The sequence below is a fragment of the Solanum pennellii genome, chromosome 2 (assembly GCF_001406875.1).
Source record: "Solanum pennellii chromosome 2, SPENNV200".
Taxonomy (NCBI): Eukaryota; Viridiplantae; Streptophyta; class Magnoliopsida; order Solanales; family Solanaceae; genus Solanum; species Solanum pennellii.
In genome coordinates, this window is record NC_028638.1 from 30,679,995 (window position 1) to 30,690,307 (window position 10,313).

The window sequence follows — 10,313 nt, forward strand, 5'->3', positions numbered from 1 at the left end:
AGTTTTGCTACAAGATTTTGGAGCGGTTAGTGGGGAACAATTTAAAGGCTGCACAAAGGACGGTGGCGTCGAGTTCTCCAACTTATTTTGTGTGCAGTATATTCATGAAGGCTCTATACAAACTTTCGCCAAACAGTGATTTTGATTGGAGTATAACTCTTCAACCTTACTCTATACAAAGGCACCTACTATTTTTTTGGCAACAATTGGTGTGGAACGTGCTTCTAACATTGTTCTTAACTCGAACCTTGAGGACAAATTAAAGTTCTTATTAAGGATATGAGTATTGTAATGAGCTAGCCTCTACCCAATGTTCATACCTACACATATGATGTCACACAACTAGTTATTGGGTTAAGAAGAAGCAACAAAACTAGAATGCTTTCACAAAGGTTGTTTGGGACTCCCGTCCACTTAACAACTAGCTAAAAGGACGAAAAATGAGAGAGAAAGTTTAAGAAAAATTGTTATGAAGAGACTATATGCCCTCGTCCCATTTCTAAGTGTTTGGCTTCTCATCTGTTCGATTCAGTTATTACCTATTGTTAATTGTTGTCAATCTGTGTTTGAAAACATACTACTACACTACTACATACACATGCATAGAGGCGGATCTAGGATTTAGAGGTCGGGGATGCCAAAACAATTCAAGTAAGATAAATGATCGGTTGTTTTAATTTTGGGTTATAATTTGAGTTTTTGATTTTTTTTATAAACAACTCGATCAAATATGCATGTTAATAATATCTTTTTTAGGTATTTTGTGATTAGAGAAAACTAAACAAATCAATTCTTGTTTCCTTTTTAAAATTAGATGTCTTATTTCGCCGAAACACTGATAAAAAAAATATTCACATTAAAATTTGAGTTTGTATAAACCATATAATAGTATTAACATAATATATTCATCTTTCATTGACATTATGTGTTGTTGGAGATATATAGTAGGAAAAGAATAAAATTTGTAGTTCCAGCGTAGTCATTTTACTTAGCAAGAACGTCGGTGAAGATCGAAAGAACCTTTAAATTAAAAAAAATCTAATAATATTAAAACTTATGTTTTTTTTTAAAAACTACCATTTAAATATATTCATAATAATATTTATTTTACGCTCATAATTCAGTACTCACTAATTGATTAAAAAAAAAGATTAACACATTACACACATATCAAGAGATTAATAATTAGTGCAAGAGAAAGTAAAAAAAAACTAAAAATTAATTATGGAAAGGGGTCAATTTGAATTAATAAAGAATAGTAAATAAATAATAATAAATGAAGAAAAATAAAAGGAAAAAAAGAAAAAAGGAGCAAGCAAAAAAGTAGATATTTGTTGCTGAGGTTCAAACCCTGGTTGGCTAGGTGGCAGACCATCTTCTTCGCCAATTGAGTTGTTCCACATCCTAGTTATTGGGTGGCAATAATAATTTTTATTCAATAATTATACATATATATACAACATTTTTCCGAAATCACTAGGTGTCGTGACACCCCGATCTGCCCACGTAGATCCCCCTGCACATGCACAATACATCACACAACTATACTACACCACTACACCAAAAAGAAAAATATGCAGCAACACATAAAGACAAAAAATCTCACAGTTTTCGTATATGCACAGACACACACAACATAAAGCAAAAAATAAAAAGAAAAATCAGCAATCAAAAATCACCCCCACTTTATATTTCTTTCACTCACAAACAAAAGTGAGGTCGAGGTTCACTTTCGTGATTTTGAGTTCGTGGTTCTTTATTAGGATTGTTTTCTTTTCGTGAATTGAATTTTCACAAGAGGTATCAATTTATTTTTATTGTATTTTTATTTTTATGATTATATAATATTTGATTCCAATGTCATGAAGTTTGCTTGAAATTTAGGTGTGTTTATTTTTGATACAACAATATTGAAATATTTCCTATTTGTTCTATTATACATTATTTTTCATTTTGTACCATATGTTGTTATCAATTAAGTATGTCTTGTGTCTGATCCAAAACCAATAAAATGTCTAAGAGAATTATTTTAATAGTTTGTTAGGCAACTTTACTAAAAATATTTATTTAGAAAAAAAAAGAGATGAAAGAGTTGTAAATTTTTACTTATAATTTTATTTTAATTATCTTTTGTCATAACTTGAAAGTAAACTAACATGTAAATGCATCCATATCAAAATTGAATATGAAAAATAACATTTTTTTTATTTGTTTAAGATTTTAGACTTTTATTTTTTAAATAGTAGTCATGAATATAAATAGTATAGAATAATTTAGTCATTAATAATACATTTAACCTTTCTAGCAATAGTTAAGCATTAGGACAGATATATGACCTGTTAGAAATATCAATTTCAATTAAGAATGTCATTATACATCTTTCTTGAGACAATAAAAAAACTCAAGGATGCGGTGACACACCTTGTCCAAAAAAATATAATTAACTTTCATTGATTTAAAATAGAGACTGAAGAAAAATAAGATTATTAACTGTGATAGGAAAAGGCAGTTATGCCTTTATATGTCAAGATGAAGAATGCAGTTATGCATCTAGGTTCACACTAATAAAACTTCAATAATAAAAAATAATAAAAATGAGTAAATCATGACATATAGACACAATATATACAAAAATAGTAAAAATAAGTATAAGTCAATAAAAGGGATTGTGCTAGAACTAAGGACTCGAGGGATGCCTAATACCTTCCCTTCGGTCAACAGAATTCTTTACCCGAATTTCTGGTTCGCAGACGAAAATATAGAGTCATTTGCTTTTGATTAGGGATTAAACAAAATGGTGACTTGGATAACCATAACTCAATTCCAAGTGACGACTTTGAATAATAAAACAATCGCTAAATCAATAATGTCACTTCAACTGGAAAAACTCTTCCGCCTCGTTGCGCAAAAAGGGTATGACGACAACGTCCACAATATATCTGCTCTAGTTGAAATTTACCATAACTAAATATTTTTTGCGTATGGCAAACAATGTATCTTCTTCCAGCATCAAACTAACACATAATAACACAAATTTGTAATTATCTTATAACACGTACGAGATACATTACAATAACCAATTCTACAAACATTCAAAAAAATCTAAGATTAATATATATTTAATGTATCATCCACAATATTTTTAATCAAAATAAATAATTTACATATCTTGATTGTTACACTATTTATATGTACAATATACACAATAATAATTTGATACATTTATACAAATTTGTGATACACACTCGATATTCAAAATGTACTTGATCCATCTCAATTGTTAATATACCATATACAATATATTATGTTGATACATTTTTATATAAATCACATCCAGATACAAAATAATGACCACATCATAATCCATAGATACAAAATTATCCTGATACAAAATAATGACCACATCATAATCCATAGATACAAAATTACTATACACACACATTTTTTACCACTAATGTATCATGACTTACATGTTCACATCAAAACAACAACACAAAATGTCTTCTTCAGCCTTTTGCAACAAAGTCTTAACTTGTCCCTTCAATAAATCCTCACAAGATTCAAGAATAACCCCTATTTAACCAAATATTACATCAAGTAATTCACTAAATTCCTCATAGCAAGACCAATAATAGGGGAATCATTCGTTATATCAATCAATGGTGATTGTTTCCCAATTTTGTATCTTGATTTCATCAAGTTTTCTACCCAAATTCTTCAATTTTCTCTGAATAAGAAATTAAACAACTTTTCTAAAATCAATTTAAAATTTAACATCAAAAATTGAAAAGGGGAATCGAAACTTACTAGCTGACAAAGGAATCTTTTTAGCAATGTTAGCAGCAGTCAAGGTTGTCCAATCAGTTTTGCGTGATACATTGAATTTAAGTTACTCGACAATTTTGAATTGGTGATTTGAAATCGTGAATCGTTTGTTCAATCATCTACAATGGTGGATTTGAAATTCAAATCTTGAATTAATAGAGAAGATGAAAATTTGATTTTTGAAACTTGTGAAGCTGTTACAGATTGGAATGGAATGATATCAATCCATCAGCGTGATTTGTGGGAAAAGAAAATTAGTTCTGCATGATTTGTGGAAAAAGAAAATTAGTTCTGCATGATTAGTGGGAAAAGAAAATCAATTTTGCGTGATTTGTGAGAAAGAAAATTAATTTTACATTAATATTTCATATTAAGCTTAACAAACAAGTTTATAATATATTATACATAATGTAACCGAAGCAAACTTATATATCAAAATGATTAATTTTTTAAGGTTGTTGTGTAATTTAGGGTCTTGCACTAGGAGATTTAGGTAAGTTATACTAAATTTACAATAGTGAAAGCTATGAGCAGTGAACAGGGTGAAGCCTGAATAAATCCAAGAATTGATTAATGATTTGATGATTGTTTCATATTGGGGTGTGCTTGAATTTCTCTGTTGTATAAAAAATTATACTAAAACTAAAAATTCCTAAATAGTGTGCATTTTAGTCTAAATGATGATTCAGATCATTGTCAGACCTAGGTGGAGCTTAGGGGTTTCACCCTAACCCCCTCGTCAAAAATTTACAGCACTATACATATAACATAAATTCTGATTTTATGTGTATATATATTAAAATGAACCCCAAGAAAAGAAAGGACAAACTTGGCTTAGTGGAAATGTTGTTCATGAATGCCCCTATGCCTCATGGGCTCAAGTCCCATTGACAACATTTTATCTTTTAGCTTTGGAAAATGGAACTCCTTCTTTTTCATTATTTTATCTTACGTGCCCGCGTATAGATTATTAAAAAATATTTAATTATTTAAATTCTTTACACCGTTTTGATTTTATAAAAACATATTATTCCCTTATTCTCATTGCAATGTACTTAATAACATACATTTTATATAATCAAAGGAGCAAATTCATATAAATACATACGCATGATAATCAAATAATATTTTTTATAAAAAAATACAATAAATATATATTTCTTATACAAACATTTCAAAAATATGCCATGATTAAAAATAAAAATAATGTATTAGTTAAGAGAATGTGTTTGTAACACTTTCTCAAAATAAAATGTGAAATCTTTTAGTTATTTATCTTCAATGAAGAGATTTCAAGTAAACAAAATAATTTCTTCATTTTTTAATTTTTCTCATAATAATTTTAAAATATTTATCTTAATAATAAATTCCTTATACAATTGGTTAATTAAAAAGTTGAGTACAACAATATATCACAGTTCTTTGTTCATTTCAAATTGATCAAGTTTCTGAGCTCTTCTACAATTCTATCTCTCTAATTGTAATATAAGCAAAGCTAAACATAAAAAAATATATAATTTGTTTTATATCTTTATGATAAGGTCTTCTTTAACTTTGTTTTGTATGTCGGATTTATCTTTTTACGACATAAAAAGTAATTTATTTATCACGTCAGATACTATTATTATATAAATTTGATTGAGTGATTTTACAAAAAAAGAGTACTAAATTAAGTGAATTTATTGTTACATAATTTCTCATTATTGAATGACCTTTTGAGTCAGTTAATCTTATTTGAGATCTAGAATGAAGGAAACAACTCAATTTCACATCAAAAAACACAAAGCATTAAACCAAAAGAGGTCCTAATTAATTGGTACTAATTAAAACAACCAAAAGTAACTTGATTGTTCATTATATGTTGGTATTCAAATTTAAATTTCTCCATGTTATGAAATCTTTCAAAATCAAATTTAATTGTCCTATATTAAAGAGAAATATTTTTAAATTCTAAAGAGAAAGAAAAATCAATGTAAAAATATAAAATATCAATACTTTTAAAAACAAAACATATATATATGTGAAACAACTTTTCATGTATACAAGGATTATTACTCCCGAGCCTACACGTTGGACATAGCCGGCACTCAATAATCATTGTTGGCCTTGAGCGGACCCTTGGTCTGGCTTACTTAAATTAGTGGAAGACTTAACTCAATATAAGAAATCATTCTCATAAAATAACTTGGATTAAATAACATGGCCAAAATGACACTAAAGTCTCATAGCAAAACATCTGCAATACAACTAAGAGACTTAGAACTAAACTGTCTAACTGTCTATGAAGCCTTTATAATACTAAGAGGGATGTTGGGACAGACCCCACAACATCCTATAAAGGAAAGACTAAAAAACAATAAACGTGTCCTCCAGAATGCAAGGAGGCTCACCACTGACTCTGAGTGCTCAGCTGGATCAACGAGGTGTTGGGTGATGCTGATCCTGGTTACCTGCGTCTGCATCATAATATGATGCAGGCCAACTGGCATCAATACATTGAATGTACGAGTATGCGAATTGGAATGCTAACGACAATTTATGCTTGAAAAGAGTAAGAAGGAACACTTACCTTGACTCTGCTCAATTCATGAATAACTTGACTTGATATAAAACAACAAGATACATGCAATATATTAAAAGATTATACAACAACGTAAACACTTAATTCGTTAAAACAATGCAATAACAAAACTTCACTTTACTTATATATGAAGTAATATAGTTTATATGGGAGATTCTCTAACCCACAACCACCACTATGAGCCTAAGTGGTGATACGATGTCTTGCCCACGCTGCCAGAACTGTCCTATACTTTACCGTCGCATAGAACTACTTAACTTAGTGGATCCACTAGCTTAACTTACGTAATCATCTAAAAAGTATGACCCATTAATACCCATGATGGCTACATAATTTTTAATGGAGACTTGAGTTAATATGAACTCTCATCCTCAGACCGGTGTTCAATACTACTCCCAAAAAATACTTTAGCTCATGTGTTTTTAAAACAACTTCTTTCCTTGGGTTGAGATAATTACTCAACACTTATCTTTAAAAAGCTCTCTTGGAATCAATGTTCCCTTTTTCTTATTCAAAAGTTTTTTGGATCTCTTAGTTTCCTCTTAACATAAATGTGAAAACATTTATGATTAGGGAATACTTAGTTTCCTTATAACTTTTGAGAAATGAACTCAACTCTTAGGGAATACTTAGTTCCCTTATATTTCTTTGAAGGAAGATTTTCAACTCTCTACTCTTTAATTAACTCGAAACTAGAGCCTTAAAACGTAGTTAAAATGTTTAATAAAGACTCTTCAAACTTTAAGAACTTTGCTTTGACTTACTTCTTAACTCCTTTCACTTTAATCTTAACATTCCTTGAATGAAATTATGAATCAAGGTTATGATGCGTGTTTTTGGTGATTCCTAGGTGTTTAAAAATCATTTGAAGCAATTAGAATCACTGGAGAGTGTTGACTTAAAAAAGACTAAATTATGAAAATTGGGCAAAAAATGCCGATTCGGGCGCATCCGAGGGACGCTGCGCCAGCCCCAAACGACTGGGGCTCATGTTGGCGCACTACAGGCACGCCGACCTAGCCTTCCTGGCTCTATGGGAGCGCAACGCGCCTGGCCCTGCCCAGGTGCGTCTAACGAGTTTTTCAACTCGTTTTCTGATCTTAAATCCTCTAAACCTCCATAGTTCTTTTCTCAAACCCTTAAGATCATTAATACCTCCAATAGCCAATTGATCTAACTCTAAAAACAACTCAAAAATTACGAATCAAACATCAGTGGAAATTCAAACAACTCAACCAACAGGAATTCGACAAGATTCATCAAGAACTCATTTCTTAACATGTAAACAATTCTAAAACCACTGAATTGAAACAAGTTTGGTATGTGGATGAATTAATCCAACACAAAAGATCTCAGATACCTCGATAGGGATCACCTGCGACGAATTCCACTCGCAAAATCTTGGCGTTCTTGACGAATCCTTCACTTTTCTCCCCTTTCTTCTCCTTTTCTCTCTTCTCCAAGCCCTAAGCGTAAAATTTAATTTTCTAATCTGAACTAAAACTTGTTTTTACCCCAAATAAATCTCTAAAAGGAAATAGGAAATCAATTGGTGAAAAGACTAGTTTACCCTTCCTTAAATTCGGATTGGGACTTTCCTTACTTCAACATCTCAACTTCCGATAGGCATATCTCCCTCATATGATATCAAAAATGCACAAACTCGGCGGCTTTAGAAAGATCTCTCTAAGGAATTTCCAACCATATCAAGAACTACCTCTAACTATCCTGAGCTATGAGTTATGACCGTTTGAAATGACCAAAATTCACTTCTTAACTTAGACAATTTCCAAATTTTTTTCCTTTATTTCTTTCCAAAAATAAATATTTTTAGTTTCTTAACTTATTCCTAGATAATTCAAATTTGTGAGATGTGGTCTCCCTCTAAAATCATGCAATTTTCTTTTTTGTTTTTTTGGAAGCCATGTAACATTTTTTTAATTAAAAAAATAGTCATTTTTTTAAAAATAATTTTAAGTTGGTACTATTTCATATAACGAAAATTTGTTTGAGTGATTTTATAAGAAAAAAGGTACTAAATTGGTGACTTTATTGTTACAAATTTCTCATAATTGAATGTCCTATTGAGCTAATTACTTTTATCTGAGATCTAAAAGAAGGAAGCAACTCAATTTCACATCAAAAAAGACAAAAAAACAACCAAAAGAGGTCTTAATTGATTGGTACTAATTAAAAAACAACATTATCTATTAATCTTACATGGTGTTCCTAATTATATAATTTGAAGAATCAATTTAAAACAGAAGTAATTTTAAAGTCATACATATGCAAAATCAAACTGAAGTAGAATGTACTATACCTTGAACGCCAATTCTGATTGTCATAATTTCTCTGTATCATCTTGCTATTTGAAAGAACTAAAATGAACTAGATTTAGAAAGAGTTATTTTTGGAAAGAAGGGAAATCTGGAAAAGTGATTAAGTATGTTGAGTTTGAGTTTTGGTCAACTTCAAACGATCATAACTCGTACCTCAGGATGATTTAGGTGTGTTACAGGATATCGTAGGAAAGAACTTTGAACTATTTTTTTAACTACGAGTTTGTGCAATTTCGTGTTTGTATGAGTGAGATATGCCATTTGAAGTTGAGTCGTTCAAATAAGGAAAGTCTAATTCGAATTTTAGAAGGGTATTATGGTCTTTTCAATACCCAAGTAATGAAATCTGTTGTAAGTAAATTATTTGGGGTCTAAACTGAGTTAATTCAGTTTACGCTATTGAGATCACACGAAAGATTTGAGAGAAGAAAAAAGAGGAAAAAAGAGAAGAAAAATCAAAATTTCGTCATCTTCGTGAGGAATTGATTGCGGGTTTCATCAAGGATTCAATCCTACAAGGTATGTGAGACTTTCATAACGTTGTGTTTGTTCACCCACGTGCCAAGCATGTTTATTTTCTGCTTGAATTCATCCTAAAAGGGTTAAAAGTTTAATGTTCTTGATGTGTGTTCTTGAATTGTTTTCGTTCTTGAATTGGGCTGAGATTGAAAAGTTTCTAAGATCATTACGTTTAATTGTAGAGTTGTTTTGAGTTAGGTTCTTAGGTACATTTGTTGGCTATCTGAATCTAAAGAGAATCTGAGAAAAGAGCCAAGTTTAGGAGAATTGCGGTCAGAAAACGAAGAAGGAACAAGTTAGGAAGATTTGGGTATCATGTCCGTGTCGCGGACCTGTTCCCCAGATCGGGAAAATCCTCCCTCGCGATGTGGAGCTGTCACGAACCATTCTGCCTCAAAATTATTTCCCGAACCAAATATTTTAATACATCTCTATGTCACAGACTATTTTATAGATAGTGATTTCTTGATATTTTCTCATGTTTAACTATCTAAAAACACTCCTAAACATCATGAGATCCTCCCTATCACAAATCACAATCCTTGAATCCATAAATTTAATTCAAGGAAAGTTAAGAATCAAGTTAAGAAGTTAAAAATCAAGTCAAGAGAAGTTTATAAAGTGTTTCAAAAGTCTTTTACAAATGTTTTAACTTCATTTTAAGACTTAAACTTTGAGTTGACTAAAGAGTTAGAGTAAAAGTTCTTTTCTTCAAAGATTATATGGGAACTAAGTATTCCCAAGAGTTAGAAATATTTTCACATTTGAGCAAGAAAAGGAATATCGATTCCAAGAGAGCTTTTAAGCTAAATTTTGAATAATTATCTCAAACCAAAGAAAGAGTTTTTTTTTTTTTTAAAAAAAACACATGAGCTAAATATATTTTGGAAGTAGTATTGAGCACCGATATGGGGACGTGAGTTCATAATAACTCAAGTCTCCATAAACCATGTAGCCATCATGGGTAGTAAAGGATCATACTTTTATTATGATTCCTTAGTGGTTTTAAGCATAGACTAGTGAATCGTCTTAGTTAAGGCTACCTATAT